We start from the raw sequence: 21,326 nt of genomic DNA, 5'->3' as shown, positions 1-21,326 counted from the left end.
TAAAAATGCATATTAAAAATATATACTCAGCCTAATCCACATAACTTTAAAGCTTGGCATGTCTCTTCAGTGGATTATATTTGTGAACAAGAGGTTTTGAGAAGAAGTCAAAATAGATATGCCTTTTTTGATTAAATGTTCCAACTTTCAAGCTTCTATAAACTGTTATACAGAGATGATGGGTTTTCAGGTCTTCCTTTAATGGAAAAGTTAATTACATATCGTTAAAACTTTGCTTGAATATAGGACTTCCATAATACTGAGAGTGGATAAAGCAGTTCTTGTACTAAGAGGTACGCTGATTTAGTCTCTAACATCCCAGGAGGAGTTTGGTGGTAACGTTTTAGATGACATTAACCTAGTTGTATAGGCTACTTCTCAACCAAAGCATACAAAGAGTAAGAAGAAATTCTTTTTTTTCCATTGATTTTTTTTTTCAGAGAGTGGAAGGGAGGGAAAGAGACAGAGAGAGTGAGAGAGAGAGAGAGAGTAAAAGAGAGAGAGAGAGATCCACATGAGCCCCAACCAGGGCTGGAGATCAAACCTGCAACTGAGGCACATGCCCTTGACTGGGAATCAAAACTTGGGTCCGCGGGCCAATGCTCTAGCCACTGAGCCAAACCAGATAGGGCAGAAAATATTCTCAAATATAAAATAAGCAAATATTTTTGTCCTTGATTCAAATATTATTCCGTGTATGTCTCCTGATACCCCCAAGTCCCTTATATGCCACAGCTTCTGGCTTTTACAAGAAGTGATTTCAAAGAACCCTTCGCAGGACCAGGGGGTTGTGGATATAATTTCTTACTGCTGTGCATAGAATCAAAGTCATCTAAATGGGGTTAGTGCTGGGCGAGTAGAAAATTTGTTCCATAAATATTACAAGATCCTTTCAAAAAGTTAATTAGGTAAAACAGATATTTGAAGTACAAATGACATTTTTATATTGAAACAATGCAATAAATCAACAAAGCCAATGGCTTTTTCTTTTGATCCTCACATTTCACTTGATTATTCACCTACTTTTTAAAAAAATGTTTTTGCCATTCCCATATCACAGATAGTCAACAACACTGCACTTGGGGATTCTCTTACTTACTTCTCCCCCTTTGCTTCTCTAGCTCCTCTTTCAGGTCTCTTCACTGCGGGCCATTCCCAAGGCAGGGTCCCTGTCTTCTCTCTCACTCACACATGATTTCTCTTGACATTCATCCACACACTCACTGTCTTGGTATTATCTATCAGACCCCTCTCACATAATTCAATCCCCCCCCCCTGCCTCCCGCCCCCCGCCGCCACAACCTGGCTATTCAAGAATTACCTAAAATTGTAAACAGCCAGAGTGCCATATGAGTCCATATCTGAGCAAATCTGGGAGACTTCTAGAGAGAGGGAAGAGGCTTGGTGTCTTAAAAGAACAGCAAACAGGTCTGTTTGTTCAGTGTGGTGAAAGATAGGCAGAATGGAAAGACATAGATTGGAGCAGTAATATAGGGCCACGTTATTTAACATCTCCCGGGCTATTGATTTTTTGAGGCCTCTGGATTTTATTCTAAGTTTGGTACATTTGGAGGGCTGAGGCCATGGAAGTGACAAGTTCTGGTGTGTGGATGAAAGGGATTCTAAGGAAAGCAACCTCACAGGGTGATCTGATTATACATTCCTAACTGGGTAGGTCACCGGTGAGTAGTCACACTCCAGGCACATAACTTCTTCACTAAAAGGCTCACCTTTGCCTTAAGCAAGTCCTGTCCATTGCTTCTGTGCATCTAGGTTAACACACCTTTGAAATGCCTCCTACTAGACCCTTCATCTAATATCTGACCACCTTCCAGACCTTGCCTTCTAATACGTGCTGTAATCCAATTCCCACCTCACTCTCTCACATCTTCATGTAATCTTCCTTATGTTCCTTATTTCAAAATGCATTAAAAAAAATTGAAAAACTGTTATTCTCCAGAGCATTTGAGATCTTGCTCCTTGGCACATTTATCAGTTTGGTGCAAATAAACACTTACAAAAATTCTCTGCAGGTTTAGACATTTCTTACATGGACAGGTAACACCTTAAAATAATCACTCTGACTGCTGGGCAAAAACTAGACAGCAGGAAAGGCAAAGAGCGAAGCAGGGAGAACAGCTAGGTCGGTTTTATACTTCCAGGCAAAATATTAGGAATGAAGAAGTAGTAAAAGCCGAGACTAGCCCACCAAGCCTACTTTAACCACAATATGGCTAAGGTTGTTTAACTCACAATGAAAAATAAAGTACTATTTCTATAATAGTAATGAAATAAAACAGAAAAGCAATATTACTTAATCTGATTTCTCATTGATCCTCAGTCTTAATGCTGGTATTTGAAGGGAAGCTGGTTTTATTAAAAGACTTGGAGTTAGGGAGAGATTTGTAGAATGTCTGTTGGAAACTTCTGGGTACTTTCAAGAGCTTTAGAAGGCAAAAGAAGTAGTTCTATGTTATATTTAAACTTATTTTAACACTCAAGACTTTCCACTGTAAGAGTGTAGGACTTACCACTTATGATCAACATCATCTTTATCTTTAAGATTACAATGAAGAGAGAATATGAGAGAGAAAATTATCTGAAATGTTTTCCTGAGGTAAAGAGAAAGAGTTGGAATAAAGCTGAGGGAGGGGTGGAGTTTAAAAAGGTATTGAATACATAATAGACATCAACTAAAGTGGAATTTACTGGGCTGTGAACGGTGGAAGAGAGGAAAATGGAAGACAACAATTTGTGCATGGCCCACCTCAGCAAGAACAAAGAATCAGTGTGAAAAAGAAAAACAAACAAAAAAAGATTGGATGGTGAGTGTTTCACAGCTTTGGAGATGAGAGGCCTAGAACCATGCAATAAAATACATAACTGGCAAGTGTATAAGTCAGGCTTGGTAATTTAGACAAACTTTACACTGTGAATTAATTGTCAAAAGATCACCTATACTGCCTTAGAGTAAATAAAGAATAAAAGATTCTTTCGGAAAGTTTAGGGAGCAAAAATTATCAACATGTTAACTTGAATTTATTCCATTGGTGTTGGGGAATTTTCCCCTCCCAAATACATTGAGATAGTAACTACATATATTCCCGCAAAAGATAGTTTTGTGAGATATATTGGTAAACACTGTCATTCTTTAATTTATAAACAGTGTTTACCCTTATGAAATAGGATATTAGAGGACATATAATTCTTGGTTATGTGCTATTATAGAAGTAATCCCCTTTATTATTTGATAATATATTCCAAAGTTTATACTTGCTTTTGTGTGTGTGTGTGTGTGTGTGTGTGTGTGTGTGTAGAAAGAACAAGCCATCTTATTTCTGGACAGTGGTATTATAATTTAAACAATCCCCCATTAATGATTTCACTGGAATTGCACTTCAGTGTTCTCTATGTAAAACTGATCACAAAAAATTGAGCTCAAACACATTTATATAAGGTTATACTGTATAAAATTATCATATATTTTAAATGTTACTACTTCATACTGTCTTCAACTAATTGATCATAAACAAAAGGATAAAATATATGTTAAAGGGTAAATACATGCATCATTTATAACAATATGAAAATTACCAAGTTGTTAAAATATAAGCCAAAAATAAATCCTATATTTTTCTCTTTTCTGGTCAGAGAAATTGTCTCAACAGCATGCTAGCAAGAATCATCCTAAATTTTGCGAACATGATTTTAACGGCAGTGTAGGCAGGGCCTTAAATAAAGTTCTCACTATGCATCTATTTTTAATCTCTAATTCAACATGGAATTCTTAATCCACTGTCTCTAAGTTGCAGGATATTTACAAAAGCTTAGGTAAAAACATGAAGCTTTTACTGAGTATTTTATTTTTAACTTTTCTCTTTCCTAGGAATAACACAAAGTGAACCTTTTTTTAAAGTGTGAGAAGGATATATCTGGTGCATTTTTATTCTGTAACATGCAAAATAGATTCCCTGCATCAGCAAGGACAATATTCTCTCAACCAAGCAAATATCAACTAAAATACATTCTAGACATAAAGTACACAGGGTTCATTAACCTCAATTAATGAAGGTCAAGCTAAGGAAAGTCATTTCAAAGCAACACTAAAAATATCTTGAAAGTTTAGATTAAAAAATATATATATCTTGATCTCTCTATCTCTATCTGTCTGTCTCTCTGTATGTCTGAAAAGTTTGCATGTCTGGGTTTTGGATTTCTTGTTAAAAAGAAGTGTATGACAAGTTGGTACTATACAATGCAGTTCTATTTTTACTTTTATTCACCACTAGAGGCCCGGTGCATGAATTCATGCATGGGTGGGGTCCAGCCAGCCTGCCCCAGGAGAGGGGCTGCAGGCAGTTGGCTGGCCTGCCCTGCTCCCTGGTTAAACTCCTGGTTGAGGGGACAATTTGCATATTAGCCTCTTATTATATAGGATTATTTTGAACCACATGATCATACTTACAAAGTTCAAATATCACCTGTGGGACAAGGACAGACTTTCTTTTAAAGCACACAGATATGCATTTTCATTTTTCCCTATAGACATATATGGAGTTCTAATAGTCTCCATTTTTCTCCTCATATCCTCAGAAAGATAAGGAAGCAGCATCCTACAAGGAGAGGTTTTATCATAAATGTTTCCTCACAAGTTTTATGATATAATCACTCTGATTCATATAAGCCATAAAATAGCAAATAAATTACTACTAATGAGGTTTTGAGATTTATTTTATTTTAAAAGTGGTCATGTGCAGTTAATCTTTGTTATTAATAGTAAGAATAGTTGTGATCTTGGGGTGAAGGAGGCTGGTTACCAACTAGGAGAGGAGCTTGGGGGAGCTTCTTATTATCTTACTAGAGGCCTGGTGCATGAAATTCGTGCATGGTGGTGTGTGTCCCTCAGCCCAGCCTGCACCCTCTCCAATCTGGGACCCCTCAAGGGATGTCCGACTTCCTGGTGGGATCAATCCTAAACGGGCAAGCGGACATCCCTCTCACAATCCAGGACTGCTGGCTCCCAACTGCTCGCCTGCCTGCCTTCCTGATTGCCCCTAACCGCTTCTGCCTGCCAGCCTGATCACTCCCTAACCACTCCCCTGACAGCCTGACTGATGCCTAACTGCTCCCCTGCCAGCCTGTTTGCCCCTAACTGCCCTCCCCTGCAGGCCTGGTCACCCCTAACTGCCCTCCCCTGCAGGCCTGGTCACCCCAACTGCCCTTCCCTGCAGGCCTGGGTCCCTCCCAACTGCCTTTCCCTGCAGGCCTGGTCTCCCCCAACTTCCCTCCTCTGCTGGCTTGGTCACCCCTAACTGCCCTCCCCTGCAGGCTTGATCGCCCCCAACTGCCCTCCCTTGCAGGCCTGGTCCCTCCCAACTGCCCTCCGCTGCTGGCCATCTTGTGGTGGCCATCTTGTGTCCACATGGGGCAGCCATCTTTGACCACATGGGGGCAGCCATCTTGTGTGTTGGAGTGATGGTCATTCAGCATATTACTCTTTTATTAGATAGGATAGAGACCTGGTGCACGGATGGGGGCCAGCTGGTTTGCCCTGAAGGGTGTCCCGGATCAGGGTGGGGGTTCCCTTGGGGCATGGGGCGGCCTGGGCAAGGGGCCTCTCGTGGTTTGCAGGCCGGCCATGCCCCCTGGCAACCCAAGCGGAGGCCCTGGTATCTGGGGTTTATTTATCTTTTACAATTGAAACTTTGTAGCCTGGAGTGGAGCCAAGCCTTCTGCTTGCTCGGTGGCAGCAGCCATTTCTATTGGGATTTATGTATCTTCTATAATTGAAACTTTGTAGCCTTAAGCGGAGGCCTGGGCTGGCCAGGGTGTCCAGAAAGCTTGGCTTCCTCCATCGCCGGGGGCAACCTTAGCCTCCTGCTCTTTCCAGCTCTGTGGCTGCCGCCATTTCTGTTTGGGTTTGTGTATCTTCTATCACTGAAACTTTGTAGCCTTGAGTGGAGGCCTGGGCTGGCAAGGGCAGGCGGAAAGCTTGGCTTCCTCCATTGCCGGGGAAACCCAAGCCTCCCTCCTGCTCTCTGTGGCCATATCCATCTTGGTTGGGTTTATTTGCATATTCACTCCTGATTGGCTGGTGGGCGTGGCTTGTGGGTGTAGCGGAGCCATGGCTAATTTGCATATTACTCTTTTATTAGATAGGATTCTGTGTGGTAGTTGCATGAATTGTACAGGCATACAATTCATCTAACAGTTTACTTAGAGGTAGTGAATATATACTATTTTTAAAAAAGTGTGTGTGTTAGTGCCATATTTATATATATTTCAAAAAAAGTGTGTGTGTGTGTGAGTGTGTGTGTGCATGTGTGCGCCATGATGCATGCTGGTCAAGTCAAAATTAAACCAAAAAAATGGTTTAGGCTTTGATGAGAATCAGATACAATTGGATTACAGGGACGTATTGTTCTGATTCAATAGTCAAATCTTATCCACACCAATAAATAATATTTGACATGAAGTCTATGTTGTGTTTGGATAGAACTATACTAACCAATAATAAAGTAATATGTGTTAAAGTAAAATTAATTTTTTGTTCAACTCTCACTTGAGGAAAAATTCGTTGTTTATTCTTTACAATAGTGTATCCTTCACTTTTCACCCTCTTCTACCCAACTTTTTTCCCTGTACTCACTTCCAGTAACAGAAAAAATACTTGCTCTTCTCTGCCAAGACAGCATTTGCCCATTCCTTAACAAGGACAAAGCTAGAGTTGAACCACAGTGCAAATCTTCTGGGACTCTGTTCTTTTCTGAGCTGGGACTGTTAGGAAAATCTAGGTTGTGTGTACCTTCAGCATGGTGAATTAAAAGTTTTAGGGCTTAGGAAGAGTATCAACAACAAAAAATCACCTATAGGAAATTTTTGGGAAAAGAGTCATTATAAATCTCCTTTAAATATTTCTGGTCGCTTAAAAAGTTCTCATAACCTCCTGTCTTGCTTCATCTACCTTGTTCTTTTTTTTTTTCCACATGTATTTGGGGACCATACCATCTCTGAAATGAATTGAGTATATTTTACACATTCAACAATCTCCTACCACGAATGTCAATGTCAATAACCTTCCCCAAAAAATTTTAGAATCTCGATCTCAAAGACAAAAAACCTTTTTAAAGGAAAGCAAAACAAAACTGGGATTTTTTAAATTCATGATTCTAAGAAGTGGATATTTCTTCAAGTTTTTACAAAATGGAAGCATGGAGAAGAGGCAAGCGCTGAGGGAAAGCCATGGTAATTTTTGATTATTGGTGATACCTTATCACATTTAATTTTGCCTCTAAAAATACTGATGAATTAAGATACCTAGGAATAAACTTAACTAAGGAGGTAAAAAACCTATACGCGGAAAACTACATGATACTGAAAAAAGAGATAGAGGAAGACATAAACAGATGGAAGAACATACCATGTTCATGGATTGGTAGAATCAACATCATCAAAATGTCCATACTACCCAAAGCAATCTATAAATTCAATGCAATCCCCATTAAAATACCAACGGCATATTTCACAGACCTAGAACAAACTTTCTAAAAATTCATCTGGAATGAAAAAAGACCCCGATTAGCTGCAGCAATCCTGAGAAAGAAGAAAAAAGTAGGTGGGATCTCAATACCTGATTTCAAGCTGTATTACAAAGCCACTGTTCTCAAACTGCCTGGTATTGGCACAAGAACAGACATAGATCAATGGAATAGAATAGAGAACCTAGAAATCAACCCAAATCACTATGCTCAATTAATATTTGACAAAGGAGGCATGAACATTAAATGGAGTCAAGACAGTCTCTTTATCAAATGGTGTTGGGAAAATTGGACAGATACATGCAAAAGAAATGAAACTAGACCACCAACTTACACCATACACAAAAATAAACTCAAAATGGATCAAGGACTTAAACATATGAAGGGAAACCATAAAAATACTAGAGGAATCCATAGGCAGAAAAATCTCTGACATATGCCAAAGCAATTTCTTCACTGATACTGCTCCTAGGGCAATGAAAACTAAAGAGAAAATAAACAAATGGGACTACATCAAAATAAAAAGCTTTTGCACAGCAAAGGAAACGATCAATAAAACAACAAGAAAGCCCAGTGCATGGGAGAACATATTTGCCAATGATATCAACGATAATGGTTTAATCTCCAACATTTACAGGGAACTCATGAAGCTTAACAAAAAGAAGATAAACAACCCAATCAAAAAATGGGCAACTGATCTAAATAGACACTTTTCAAAAGAAGACAGAAGGAAGGCCAAGAGACATATGAAAACCTGCTCAAAGTCACTAATCATCAGAGAGATGCAAATCAAAACAACAATGCAGTACCCTCTCACACCTGTCAGAATGGCTATTATCAACAAATGACAAGTGCTGGCGAGGATGCTGAGAAAAAGGAACACTCGTGCACTGCTGGTGGGAATGCAGACTGGTGCAGCCACTGTGGAGAACAGTATGGAGTTTCCTCAAAAAACTAAAAATGGAACTCCCATTTGACCCCGCAATCCCACTTCTAGGAATATATCCCAAGAAACTGGAAACACGAATCAGAAAGGATATATGCACCCATATGTTCATAGCAGCACAATTCACCATAGCTAAGATTTGGAAACAGCCTAAGTGCCCATCAGCAGATGAGTGGATCAAAAAATGTGGTACATCTACACAATGGAATACTACAGTGTGATAAAAAAGGATTTCTTACCATTTGCAACAATATAGATGGAGATGGAGAGCATTATGCTAAGTGAAATAAGCCAGGCAGAGAAAGATAAATATCACATGATCTCACTCATTTGTGGAATATAATGAATATAAACTGATGAAAATAAATAGATCCAGAGACAGAGAAACAACAATCAGAATGTCAAACCTCAGGGAAGGTAGGGGAGGGTAGGGGTAAGGGGGAGAGATCAACCAAAGGACTTATATGCATGCATATAAGCCTAATCAATGGACACAGACAACAGGGGGGTGGGGGCATGAATGGAGGTGGGGGATAATGGGGGAATAAGGACACATATGTAATACCTTAATCAATAAAGAAATTTAAAAAAATAAAAATACTGAGAAGGAATGGATTTCTTTAATTATACCCTTCAAGAACAAATAGTACAGAGAAGTAATAGTAAAATAGAAGCTTCTAAAGGAATTTGAGCACAGACATTATTTTTTATTATTTTTATTTTTTTATTAATTTCTTTATTGATTAAGGTATCACATATTTGTCCTCATTCCCCCATTCCCATCCCAAACCCCTCCCCACGCATGCCCCCACCCCCCTGTTGTCCATGACCACTGGTTAGGCTTATATGCATGCATACAAGTCCTTTGGTTGATCTCTCCCCTTTACCCCCACCCTCCCCTACCTTCCCTCTGAGGTTTCACAGTCTGATCGATGCTTCCCTGTCTCCAGGTCTATTTTTGTTCATCAGTTTATGTTGTTCATCATTTCCCCTAGATGAGTGAGATCATGTGATACTAGAAATACACTTACAAGAACCGAAAATGAGACAAGCAATAATGGTTATGCTGAGAGGCAAATGAATCAGTCTGTAGTGAGTTTCTTTCTGGGCCAACAGTTCTTTTGAGTCCCAATTTCAATGTCAAACAGTTCCTTATGTGTACATGTCAGCAATGATATTTCAGTTCTGGATGGTGGACAAATGGTGGTAATGCAGGTCCGACCCTCTCTAGTTTGGTCCTGGGCAACCTGCCACGATGCACAGCTGCTGACTGCTAGTATGGCAAGGCGTCATCAGCGTCTTCCATCTCTGGACTGTTTCTCTTCTGTCTTCATGGTTGGAGCATTCCTGTCAATTCCTCTCTGTTGCAGGAATCCACATGGTCTTAGAGGTGTTTTCTGAAAATATACAAACATATTCTCGACCAAAAGTTAATAAAGGAAACTTTTCTATAAATTTGACTTAGGATCCTTTTTCATTTTTTGCCCAAATGATTTTTCTTTGGCTTATTTTGACACCATGTGTGTTTTTCATGGGTGTCTTGCTGTTAGCATTACAAACGAAAGTTAATTTTCTAAAGTAAAAATTTTCTAGATGTAATTTACTTACAGGATATTTTTCCTTACATGATATTTTTCTACTATCCCCCCTTTTTTATTTAAATGTTAGGAGGGCTTTTGGAAATTTTATAATGTAGTCTTGATAACTTTAAATTTTAATTTTTCACACTAAAATATGACTGCTTTAGGTTCATTACATGTTACGCAATTTTATCATGAGATGAACTACCAATAACAATTTTAGTTAACACTTTAGGAACAGTTGTTTGTCCAGTACCATTAATTTTTCTAGAATATTCGCTTATTTCACTTAGCCAATTTAAATTAGTCTGAGAACTTGACTACTATTTTACTGTCAAATTTAATACTCTAACAACAATCTTATTTTACCCTGTAAATATTAATGGAAAGGATTATTTGCCTTCTTGAGTACGCCTTGAGCATTCCTGGTGCTAGGCTGGATTTAGATATCGAAAACCCACTTCCCCACACCATGGGTACAAGACAACTCAAACAAGTCTTGTTGCAATGAGAGGGCAGCTGCTGTTGGCCAAGTCTCTGTCTGTTACCTGGGTCCCGATTTGAGCTGGGCATGGGAAGTGAAGCAGCCATAGGGGCAGGAGACCTCCCTCAGAAGGGGTGAGGGTTCAGGCACCTTCAAAGTTGGGGGGGTGAGGGTCTGTGCCCCACCTCTGTTGACCCCCAAGTTCTCTCCTGATGGCCCCTCTATGACTGTGCCTGTCTTAGGTTGTTCCTTCCCTGAGGAATCTTACCCGTCTCTGGCTAACCAGCCATCCTCCGGGATCAAGCAGGGTGATGTGAGGTTCAGTTCTATCTCCTTGGTAGCCTATGCCCCCGTGGCCTCCACACCCAGCACCTGCCTTGGGATCCCCTCGCCTGCTGGCGGGGCCCTGGCACTAATCACATATCTCGGGGAACTCAGGTTTCTTCTCCAGGGAGGGCCCAGCTCACCCCACTGGGCGAGAGACAGATCCATAGTACCAGCCACCACGAGGCTTCAACCTCAGCATCAACAGAAAGCACAGGCAACAGCTGTGGGCAATTGGATTGTGAGAAGAGGGTCCCTCTTGGCCAAAAGGGCAAGAGGGGCCAATATAGAATGCTCAGGTGCCTTCCCAGGGGCCCTCTACACAGTGGAAGGAATTAAATCCTTTCACGTCCTTTTTAAATTGCTGCCAGACATTCAAAGAATTAGTTTGTAAGTTTGTTTTGGATAATTGTTTAAACTCTTCATAGGTATATTTCTATTCCCTACAAATCCCACTGTTTGAAGAATTTTTAGCAGTTCAATAACTAGTTATCCTCAAGGCCAGGAGAAATTGGTAGGGGGGAAAATGAAGGTAAACCTAAGAACATCTAGAAACATAATAATTTGTAATAGTTCAGGGACACATACACACACTGCATTTGAAATAAATAATCCAACCTTTTATTTAGCTTCCTCAATTCCCTAAAATTGTGGTTGAAAAATAATCTCTGGAGTCACATCACCCAAAAATTTAGCAGCTTAAAACAATAAAAATGTGTATCTCCTATAGGATCTGGAATTCAGGAATGGCTTAGCAGGAGAGGTCTGGCTCAGAGTCCCTCATAAGGTTGGAAAAAATGTTGGCAGATGTTGAGGTCATCTGAAGGGTTGACTGGGCCTGGAGTGTCTTTCTCAAAGATGGCTCACTTACATGCCCGACAAATTAATAATGGTTGTTGGTGGGAAACCTTCGTTCCTTCCCACCTAACCCTCTATATTGACTTGCTCGAGTGTCTTCATGACATGGCCACTGACTTCCCCCAGAGCAACTGATCCAATAGAAACTGAGTGGAAACGGCAATGACTTTTAGGATCTAGTCTCAAAAGTTCCAGTCTGCGTTTGTACAATGAGCTGTTGATTTTAGAGGTCAGTGTTATTCCGTGTAGAAGTGAACTACACAAGGGCATGAGTAATAGGAAGTGAGAATCATTTGGGGCATCCACATGGAAGTTTGCTACCACAGTCTTCCTTGTTCCCCAATGATTCATATCCTTCCCACAGGCAAAATGCATTCATTCCTTTCCAAGACCCCTCAAAATCTCATTCCAGTACATCATTAACTCAATGTCTAGAATCTCATCTCCTAAGTTAGGTCCAGATAGCCTCACAGGTGCAGTCCCTTAGGTACAGCTCCTTGAATACAGGTCCTTTATGATCTAAAGGCCTACATGCATGCTACCAGTCCCCTCCCCACTCTCCTATCATACAATGGTGCCACAGGCATAATGTAACTGCTACAGACACTCTGCTTAGAAAAAGAGGGAGAAACTGGAGGCACAAAAGGAGTCGCTGGTCCATAGTAATTCCAAAAATCATCCAGGCTAATATTTGAACTAGAAATATCCATGCACATTGAACTTGAAATTAAATCACAATCCGTTATTTCTGCAATATCCTATTGGTTAAAGAGGTTACAACTATCCAATGGGGGATGGGGGCTACTACATCTGCAAATGGCAAAGCATAAGAAAGTCGTGTTATGAAAGCTTTCTACTTTAAATTGCATGTGCTTTATGATAAAGGGCTTATAGATTGTAAACAAGTAAACTAATGTTGCTTGTTAAAGATACCTAGGTAGTAGTTTCAAATGATCGAAGGGAAGGATATTCAAGATGTGTGATTTAACTCTTATGAAGTAGGAAACCCCCCGTCCTACACAGAGTCCACTGTATATGGACTTGCTGTTCTACTAACTTTCTATCTATTGATTGAGTGGCTTCTCTCAGAGAGAAGAAAAGGTTTCCTTTACATGTTTACTAGCCAGCCTGAAAAAAAAAAAAAAGGTTACAACTATTAGACAGTATAGCTAGGTGGTGAAGAGCATGGGCTTTGGCATCACAAACTCTGCCCTTGGAATCCCAGCCGTTACCAGTTCCTAGTTATGTGACCTTTCGGAGATCAGTTACTGAGTGTCATACCTACCTATTGGGAGATTGAGAAGATTAAATGAAATAATGTATGTAAAGCCCTCAGCACACTGTCTGGCCCAGAATAAGCCTTCTAATTATTATTATTATCTCACATTATGGGAATTGTCTGTGCATTTCACTATTCTTTGGGTCAAAGTTTTCCCATCTGCAAAATTAGGGGGTTGGACTCGATTTCTCAGGCTTTTTGCAACTCTACCAGCCTACAGTTTTTCCAGCTGAGTTGCCTACAGCAGCCTTTTCCCCCCATAATAATCACTTACATTTGCACAGCACTTTTAACTTCAAAATCTTTTCATATATATTATCTCTCTTGATTCTTATCATCACTCTGTGAGGTGAGTGGGTGGGGTAGACAATAGTATCCTCATTTGGTGAAGAAAATGAGTCCTGAGAGGTTGCAACTTGCCTGAGTCAGTTGTTTGCCAAGTCAAAACTAAAAGAACCTGGCTTTTTATGGTTATCACCCCTGTTTTTCTTTTTCATCCGGGCAATATGGCCCATCTTAGTGTTTAATCTACTTTACTTCAGCCCAGGAAACCTAAAATACAGATTTTTAAAAGTGCCCAGGGGGAAAAAAAATCACAGAAATTGAATAGAAATAATATGGGCTGTTCTGATCAAAACCAATGAGTGGTGGGAGGGATTTTATATCTCCTCTGTCCACACCCATCTGGAAAGGTCCATTTGTCATGCACCTTGACTCTTTCCTGAGACACCGGGGTGTTGTAATATGTATTGAGAGGGTGCTGTCATTTCCATGAGCCCTGTGTAACTTTTAACAACAGGATGTGAGTAATTACTCAGTTCATCACTTTCGTCCTTTGCCGTTGATTGTTTCCAAGTGTCAGCCAGACATGAAAGTGATTAGCTTCCTTGCTATTTTAATCAGTAGCCCAGTTTGAGAAAACCAATGACTAGAAAACATGACCAGTGGAAATAAAAGGCGGGTAGAGTTGGTGAGGCCAAATGGATAAGGAGGGAATGGAACAGGGTGAAGTCTGGAAGAGAGAATGGAAAGGAGCTGAGGGACTGCTGGCAGCAGCCTTTCTCATGCTGCTTCCCTGAAGTGGAACTCATGCCAATATACTGGGGCATTGAGCCAAAACGATGGTCAAATATTGACTTTTCACTGGCAAGTCTACCTGGCCCCACCCTGGTTCAGAGCAAGAAAGATTTGCTGAAACCACAGAAGGATAAGTTTAGACCAGGTATTTATTGTCATTTTAGTTCCCAAACCAGAATGCCATTCTGGCTTTCACAATATTTACTGGGCATGGTCTTCAATTGTCAAAGTCCTGCAGCTGATGACACCATTTTCTTTCTAATCTTGGGAATACGGTTAAGGGGAGTCCAGTGGAAATATCCTGCTAGCTAAAATATAGTGCGTTCGGTTACAAATGAGAACAACTTAACATACTCGCCTGTCCTTAAAGTGTTGAAGTCAACACTTCTGTAGGCTCAACTGAAACATAAATTCACTTTGAAGATCCCTACCTTTCTTTTTTCTGGAAAAAGTTTGAACTGTTTGCACACATGTGCAAACGTTGTTGTTGAAAACGCATTGCAAATGGCAATCATGGACTGACACTCCACCTTGAGTGTCAGTCCATAATTTCCCAACCTTCTCAGACATAGTTCTCTATTAGTAACTTCCACGGGAGATGGAAATATGTGTTGCAGTACATTCCACCACTTTGGTAAGGCACAGCTGAGCACTTCAAAATGAGTGCCCATCAAGTGTGTTGGAGGATTCCACCAACTCTCTGTTACCACGAAGTTATAAGAAGCAAGTGTCCAGGTCCTCACAGGGGATCTTTGCCTTGTCTGTAAGCTCCCTGTGGTTATGGCCCACATTGTTTTGAGTTATTGTTCAGTGGTTCCCATCACCTGGTCCTGGTGTTACACAAATGCAGTTGGATAAGTGCCTGTAAAATTAACTCTGTTCGCTAGACTGATGAGAGAGCTGAGAGAGATCCCTAGGCCCAAATCAGAGTCCAGGAACAGACAAAGCCTCACCGCAGGACTAGCTTCTATTTGCCCTGTGACATTACTGATGAATTTTAGGAAACATAAAGCTGTAATATATTTTAAAATGGCCAGGCCTTTTTATTTCAGATTTGCCTGAGCTCTGGCTTGCTTGTGATAGAGGCCAGCACTGAGGACCTCTCTTTACTACCTTTCTGTCTCATATGTAATTCCCAGCTCTTGCCCAATATCAAAGATACCTACATTGTTACAATTTAGCAAAGTTATTGAAATGTGAAATGTGATAGAAAGGATATGTTATGATGACCATTGTTTCTATTTTACAGTCTAGATGCAAATGATAAAATATAATCTTTTGCTCAATTTTTATGAGAATCTAATATTTTTCAGAATGATTTTCCCCTCCTAAAAAATAATAGTAAAGGAGACTGTTTAAACAACAAGCAACTGGTTTTCACAATTACAGCAAATGAGCTTCTCTAGAAACGATTAAATTTGGGAGAATCATTCTTTCAAATCTCCATCACCTCCTTGCACATAAACGACTGCCTAGACCACGTATGGATGAGTGTTTTCCATTTCCTGGGCATGTCAGCATATCATTCAGGAATGCATTTCCCTTGCAGCCAGTCAGCAAATATGAGGAGCATCTATACTTATACTATTTCCTAGGAAGTAAATGACTAAAACACTTTTCTCTTGACAATTTCTAAAAAAATGTTACAGGTTCGCACTGGCCAACAAAATGAATGAAACTGGGGCAGTTTTATGCAACACAGGTCTAAAATATGTCATTGCTAATAAAAAGCATGTATGGTAATAAACAAAACATGTCACTAGGGGAGAAAGCGTGTATGGTAATAAACTAAACATGTCAGTAGGAGAGAATGCAATTTTGCACTAATCTTGCCACATTCAATAGATTATCATATAGTGATGTTTAAGCAAAAGAATCTTGGGTACTTTCAGCTTTATATCTGTTTAGTTCTGAATTTACTGGGATTTGGAGCAAATTTAAATTCTTAAAATGTATTTCTTCATTAATTTCATGAGAAATTTTTAGAGAGAGTAAAAGGGAGGGGGAGAGACACAGAGAGAGAAACATCCATTGGTAGCCTCCCGTATGCACCCTTACCAGGGCCCAGGATCGAGCCTTCAACCAAGATTCTGGCCCTTGACTGGAATCAAACCCAGGACCCTTCAGTCTGAGGGTCGACACTCTATCCACTGAACCAAACTGTATGGGCACAAGTTTTACTTTTTCAGTAGAAAACTTACCCCTAAATTAAAACAAAATTAAAAGCGACAATTCTAATTCTCTCACTTCGAGCTTATTCTTATAATGTTCTAGAAATACTGCAGGTCAAATTGATGCCATAGAATAGACATATATCTACAACTAGATGTTTTAATAAATAGGAGTGACCCAAGCAAATATTAAGGAAGTAATTCATGTAAGTCAATCTTATAAATTTCTCTTTTTAACTTAAAACTAAATTCTATACAAATCTTGTTAAAAAAAAAAAAAAACTAGGTTGAAATTGGTTGAACAACTGGGTTAAATGTACATCTTCAGGGACAATGTTGAGGTGGAGAAAATGTCACAAGGACTTAACATGACCATCCAGAGCCTGTATTTGTGTAGAAGACAAAGAAATTATTCTATTTCTTCTACTCGGTGGTTAATGGTTACAAGCTCCTTTGAAATACTACTGCTTTCCCGGTGATTTCCTCTGTAATTACTGCCCAGCCTCCAAATGCCTGTTGTCTATGGAAAGCACCCCTTCCCCATTTGCCATGGGAAGAGTCTGACCTTCACCAATATTATAAAGGGATTCTCTTGTATGATCGTGAAACTAATGGAAGAGGGGTGAGATCTGATATGACATAAGTAGCAAGGAATTAGATATGAAAGTCATATGCAAAAAAGAGGGCATAGAGGGTGATGAGGAGGGGAGAGGAAATGTACAGAAAGCTAAGACTCTTCTTAAAAGAAAAATCTTATCATGCAAACAGGAAATGATTGGCGAGAGTGGGAACCAAACAATTTTGGAAAGAACTGCAGATGCCCTGAAATCTTGCCAGTGAGTGTGGGGATATGAGTGGACCAGGTCATAACCAATACAAGCAACTGCTAAAGGCCTTGCTTTCTATACATGACCCCGTTCCTGAACCAGTACACACTTATTGGGCACCTCTAGGGCTCTCTTGAGAACCCTTGAGTCAATAGCTTTCCCTTTGTAAACTCTGCACTCCATCTGGGGCCAAGATATTCCCCTCCTTCTTGTGGTGCTGGGAATGGAGCTGCAAGTGAGTAAAGGTATGCACAGCGTTAGGGATATGCTTTGGATACCATGGCTAACTTAGGAGAATGTTGCCCCAAGGATACAGTGTCTGAAGCTCATTAAAGGAAAGAGCTCGGGTGAAACTGCCCTGCCCATTCTCTCTGACACACAGCACAGCCTGTCACAGAAACCGAGGAGGGCTAGGGAAAGCATGACCAAGCATTACTAAGGCAGAAGCCGGCAGGGAGGAAAAGCCCCCATGGCTTCTGTCAGGTCAGCAGGCACTGTGGTTATTTATAAACAAGTACAATTGTAATGTTGTGAGATAATCCTCGTCTGACTCAGTCCTTTATCAGAAGCTCACAGGTCGTTTTTATGAGTCTTCTGTTGGACAAATGAAACAGTTTCACCATGATGCCGTATTTAAATGTTTATATCTTTGCTTGTCATTCCTTTTATTTACTTTTCTTTTGAAATGGATCCATTCATAATATAAAGCAACAGAAAAGAAAACCAGGGAGGAAATGGTGCTGTATTCCTCTCTTTATGTCTCTATGATCCTTCCACACGAAGCCACTTTCTACCTGAGCAGACATGTGGGAAAATCAAATGAAAGAAAAAAAGATAACATTATTGTATTCCATTCCCTAAGTTTATTGATGAGATAGCAAGTTATTTAGAATTCAAAAAACAACAACAAAACAACACAACAAAACATATCTTCTTCACCTGTAATCAAGGAAAGAAAAAAGAATTCCAGGCTTTTGATTCTTAATTTTTTTTCTTTTCATTTGCTTTTGTGTTTGTTTGTGTGTTTTTTTTTATTTCTATTTATTTATTTTTAAAAATATATTCCACAGGCCGACGCTCTATCCACTGAGCAAAACCAGCTAAGGCTGCTTGGGTGTTTGTTTGTTTAATAATTTTTAATTTTTCAATTACAGTTGACTGATTCCTAATCTTAATCCAAAATGTTTTTGAAGCTGAAAGAGGCCTCAGAAATTATGGGTCACAAGGGTTTTCCAAGTCCACTCATGTGTGGTTCTGGGAGGGTCTTCCTTTGGGTGTAGACAAGCTGAAGTGGCACTGTTGTTGCTTTGGAACCTGGAGAAGAAGAGCCACCAGACTCTTGTCCCAAAGCTTCTCCCTTGCGAGCAGGCCACTGGAAGGAACTCTGCTCCAACAGGACTTGAAAACTACTGCTGTTTCCTGATGCCTTCACTTCACTAATGAGAACTCTGAGGCCCATGAAGCTGAAGGGCATGCCCGCTCGCCAAGATGCTCAGGCTAGAACCTAGGGAGGCAGCCAGTTCCTCACGTTTGAAACAACTTAAAAGGTGAGAATTAAAGTTCAGTTCTGAGGCTAAAGAAAAAGGAGAAACCACCCTAGCCGGTTTTGCTCAGTGGTTGGAGCCTTGGCCCTTGGACAGAAAGATCAAGGGCTCCATTCCTGGTCAAGGGCATGTACCTCAGTTGCAGGCTCGGTCCCCTGCCCTGATCAGGGAGCATGCAGAAGGCAACCAGTCAATGTGTCTCTCTCACATCAATGTTTCTCTCTCTGTCTCTCCCCCTACCTTCCATTCTCCCTAAAAATCAATGGAAAAATATCCTCTGGTGAGGTTTAACAACAACAACAAAAAGGGGGGGGGGAGGGGAAACATGATTCACACTGTCCAAAAGGAACAGACACATCAGTTCCTCAGAGGAAGCTATGCACAAGGTGGCCAACTCTCCTTTCTTCTTTAAAGTCAAACCCAGAATCCACACACACACTGACACACACACACCCCGCCTTACACCAGTATCACAGATCGTATGCTCAACTGAAGTGTGGACATCTGGAGTGAGATTAGAGAAGTCACTCTACTCCCGAGTGCACATACATACATGTCCTTTTTATGGGTTCTAGGTTTTCAAACCCTAAAGCCACGGAATATGTATAAACAAGTCAAAGATTGTCTCAGTTACCCATCATTCACAAATGACTGGCCATATTTCTTTCATGAAACTTGGGGAATATATGTGGGGTGGTCTGGTTTCTATTACATGTGTTTATGAAATTCACTTTAGCAGTCCTAAGGCTTATTCAAATTTATAGCCAGTCACCTTCTTGGAGAGGCCATTGGTGAGCGCCCCCCCCCCCCCGCCACTCCTTCCCTATTGAACATTGGAGGTAGACATACTCTTTGCATTAAGAGCTGCCGTGCACAGAGAAAACAAACGATGGCTTTATGAACATGCAGCAAAACTCAATAAAAGTTACAGAGATACATTTATTAAACCATGGCCACTGAGTCACCTCACAGCACCAGGTAGACCAACTAATATTCCATATGTTGAAATGAATTTAAATAAAACACTCAGGTTTATTAAGGCTCTAGCCTTCCTTTCACATGACCTGCTCCCCAGTACAGCTCCAGACCAAAGTTTATAACCCATTAGCCAGATTTCACCAGAACAGGGTCAACTCCATATTCAGGTCATGGTTTAAGTGAGAGGATAATTTTTCTCTTTATGGACTTGCCTCACAAAACAGTGACTCCCAACTGGGATGCTGAGACATGTTCTATGATTTCTGAGTAGCAAGTTGCCTTGGTTTAAAGGTCACTCTTCTTTCTGGACTCTGTAGCTTAATACGGGACACGTCAGCACCCAGCCCAAACGTGAGGCGTGGAAGGGCACCTGAGCACATGCTCAGCAAGTGTGGTAGTTCATCCCCCCATTTAAAGCTGGGAGGAAAGGGGCCTTGGAGACTCAGATCTATGTAGGAGATCTCCTGGATCTTAATCTAGGTTAAGACACATGGGTACTGCTGACTATAGCTAATCTCTAGGGTTGAACTGCAAATGGGTAAGATGTAAAAACCCCTGAAACAGATTAGCTTCAAATAATAGGAGAAATGTGGGAGTCAGGGCAAAAAACAGTATAATCAATGAAAGGCATGGCTGGAGGGCAAGGAATGCTGCTGGACATGGAACCAGAGCAGATCTCTACACTTCCCTGGGAAAGCATAGAGATCTCCATCTGATCCAGAAGCAAAATCACAGTGAAGTCACCCAACTTCCATCATCCTCCGGAAGCTACAGAGTCACTTAGAAACTTGGTAGCTCAAGGTAAACATTAATGTCATTATCTAGTGTTATTCTGTGAGCATGTCTTTCTGGCTTAAAATCTTGCAAATAGCTGCTCTCAATGATAAAAAATGGGTTTCTTGCATCTACCTCACCTACCTAGATGGATATGGAAATAAGCTACGAGCATCACCCCAGCAGTTCTAGTCCCATTTGTTTCTTGTATAGTCGGTGAACAAATATTTATTAAGCTCTTCTTCCTAACTTCCACATACTTACTGAGCTGGGTATGGGAAAACAAGCAATGTCTCCCTTCTCATTAGGCATCTAAGTAAATTAATAAATAGAAAACATAGTTACAGGATTGATAAAGTTCAGTGAAACATGCAGGATGCTAAAACAGCCTACATCAGGGGAGACACACTTTTCCTGCAAAGGGTCACACAGACTGTGTGCACGCTGCATGGTCTCCATGGCGACGATGCCAGCAGTGTGTCCTTGAAGCCTGAACCCAGCCATACAGACTGTATACATGAATAGGTTAGCTATGGCCTAATAAAACTTTATTTGCAGATACTAACATCTGAATTTCTTTTCATTTCCATGTCATGAAATATTTATTTATTTATTTATTTATTTATTTATTTATTTATTCTAACCATTGAAAAACAAAAAAGATTAAAAATCATTCTTTGCTCATGGGCCCCATAAAACAATCAAGTGGTGGGTCAGATTTGGCCTAAAAACATGAGCTGCTATTATTTGAATGTTCGTGTCCCTCAAAATTCATATGTTGAAGTCCTAATGCCCAATTATGAAGTGGGACGTTCAGAGGCGCTTTGGTGACAAGGTTGGAGTCTTCATGAATGTGGAAGTGCCTTATGAAAGACATCCCACAGAGCCCCATAGTCCATCCCTCTATGTGAGGACATAGCAAGAAGCCAGCAATCTGCAACCCGGA

This window comes from Plecotus auritus, assembly GCF_963455305.1.
Source record: "Plecotus auritus genome assembly, chromosome: 2".
Taxonomy (NCBI): Eukaryota; Metazoa; Chordata; class Mammalia; order Chiroptera; family Vespertilionidae; genus Plecotus; species Plecotus auritus.
Note: the sequence above shows the minus strand (reverse complement) of the source record.